General features: G+C 57.4%; 1 pseudogene; it reads right to left on the bottom strand.

Moving 5' to 3' along the window:
• Nucleotides 1–470: 470 nt before the first annotated feature.
• Nucleotides 471–2,277, bottom strand: LOC144148090 (uncharacterized; annotated as a pseudogene).
• Between the last annotated feature and the right edge of the window lie 305 nt (nt 2,278–2,582).

Raw genomic sequence — 2,582 nt, 5'->3', positions numbered from 1 at the left:
CACGCACGTACCGCCAGAGAGTGCTGTGGGCGTTGAAATCGCCCACAATCACCAGGGGTTCCCTCCCCGCAGCCTTCAGAGCGCGGCTAAAAAGTGCTGCGAACGTTACATTTTTTAGTCGGGGGGAACAGTAGACGTTGAGTATGTGGAGTGGTACATCTTCTTTCTTGAACGGAAGAAGTGTCACCATCACATACGATTATTCAGTTTGAAGTTCCAAGTCGACTAAATTTGCTGTATAATTTTTATGCACACACACGCAGGAAGAGGGGTCCTGTTGGAAGGTGATGTAGTTTGTAAGGGTGGCGCCGCTCCCTGGCTCCTGGAGGGCAACCGCCGCCGGAAGTGAGTCGAGAGTTGAAAGGAAAAGTCGCAGATTCGCCCGCTTTGCGCGGGAGGGGAAGCCTCGACAGTTCCACTGTGCAATTTGAACAGGGATGGTCGAATTGGTTCTTCGGGAGTGCCTGATCTTAGGGCTGCTCGCCATGGTCAGTTAGGTTGAGGCAGGATTGTAGCGACGCTGCTCCGGAGCCAGCACTCGCGGTGAGGGGGGTGTCCTCTATACCGGAGAGCGAGCAGATGTCTTCGTCATCTGCCTCTGTGAGGCGTCTAGAACCTTTGACAGGGCGGCCGGATACGTCCTTATAGGGACCGCCGGTCCTGCGCGAGGGGCGCAAGGAATGCGTAATTTGTTGGGTGGGCAATCATCGCGGGGATTGTCTCTTGCAATTTGCAGATGGTGTTGACCATCAGTGAGATTTGGTTTGCCATGGCGTCGAATCGAGCGTCTATGTCCCGGAATTGGGCGTCAAAACGGGCCTCGAATGCAGCCTCCGCGCTTGTTGCCGCTTTCGGCGCCACGAGCTCACTTTCCATTACCTCAGCGGCGGGAGGGGAGGTGGGGGAAGTAGACTGGTTGATTTTGGATTCTAATTCATTAATTTTCTTTAGCAGCATCTCGTTTTGGGCCCTGAGTGCTGCTATTTGATCTTGCTCGGCGCTCCGCGCCCTTGCGAGGGGAGTGAGAAGGGAGGAGGAGGAAGCAGCCCCACCCGAACCGCTCACCTGGCGTCCGTTTTTGACGGCGTTGACCCAGGGCCTGGTCTCGCCGCGCGTCTCCGCCGTTCGTTTCTCCAGGCCGCCGTGTGGTGGCGACGCCGTCGACAGTCGCTTTCCATCACCTCCAGTGGGTGGTTTTTCGATGTTAGAGGTTTTCCGGCGAGGCTGGTCGTGGGGTGGCCCAAGATGGCGGCTTTTTTTCTTGGGCGTTATTTTCTTTTTCCCGCCCGTTTGGGCGGCTATCTTGGGTTTGCGGAATTCTGCCACACAGTCGCGAGAGTTGGTGACATGGGCGCCACCGCACACAGAACAACGGGGAACACAGTTGTGAGGGGCCCGCACCCCCTCCACTAGCGGAGCTTGGAGTCCGCAGAGTCCACACGTGTTCGGCTGCAGGTTTGGACATGCATCCGCTCGATGCCCGACGACCCCACACTGGATGCAGGCCGGGATAGTTTTGTAATAGGTTTGCACAGAGACGACCATGTTGTCATAATGCACGTAACGGGGCTTCTCCTTACCCGCGAAGGTGATGCGTGCCTTGTTTGATGTTCCGAACTTTCGGATTTCCACGATGGTGCCGGCACGCCAGCATACTCGATGTTGAAGAGTTTCCGTAGTATCCGTGTTACGGACCACGATCACTCCGGAGCACGTGTTGCCGCCGTCTTGCCTAAGGTAACCATGGAGCGGGACCGATCCCTTCTCGGTATTTACAGCAAAGTCCCCGATGAGCCGGCCGGCCGCCTCGATGTCCGGGGTATGCACGATTATGATGTTTTGGTCTCGTGATGGCAGAACGGAGATGGCGCGGGTCCGTTCCGGCCCGAGGTACGCCGAGATGGCGGTGCCGTAGCCGGTTTCCGTGAACGCCTCGTGAAGAGAAACACGCCGCCTGGGCTTGATGACTATAACGTAGTCTTCGGGAGCGGGTTTAAGCATTGGGCGCGGCTTCCACATCGTGGACAGATTTCCCTTGCTTCCCCTGGCGCGTGTCGCGGGAGCGTTCACTTTTACAACCGACGAGCCGATGGCCGGGGCGACGTCGGACGCCGTCATCTTGCCTTTGTCCTGGGAGCGGCGTTCAGCCGCTTGCAGTAAAGCTTGACTCCGAATTTTCGGAAAACCCATCGAATTTTGGTCACCGGTGGAGGGGACCGAGGTCCACGCCATCGTCTCAGGGTCGTAACCGCGTGATTAGAGCGCGGAAGTTTCCATTTTGTCCTAGGAAGGCCGATTTCGCCCGGCCGGGCGTCGGCGTCGCCGCGGCGGCTCCCACGTGGTCGGTCGAAAAACGGCTATAAATTCCTAGAAAATGGGCCCACCTGGACGACTTCGGTATCCAGTTGTTCCGCTCGATGTTCCGGATCGTTCGATACCAGTTTTGCCTGGGTAGGATGATTTGGACCGCGGCCCCAGCCGAAAATCGGCGCAGCCGATACACCACACGTTTGCTCACCCTAAACCAGTCCCGTCTGCCCGGTGAGATTGACATCTATACGGATGCCACGCCAGGGACCAAA

The sequence above is a fragment of the Haemaphysalis longicornis genome, unplaced genomic scaffold (genome assembly GCF_048455015.1).
Source record: "Haemaphysalis longicornis isolate Haplotype H1 unplaced genomic scaffold, Haemaphysalis longicornis Haplotype H1 scaffold_76, whole genome shotgun sequence".
NCBI classification, from domain to species: Eukaryota; Metazoa; Arthropoda; class Arachnida; order Ixodida; family Ixodidae; genus Haemaphysalis; species Haemaphysalis longicornis.
The sequence above is the reverse complement of the archived record's forward strand: the minus strand, read 5'-3'. Positions and strand labels throughout refer to the sequence as shown.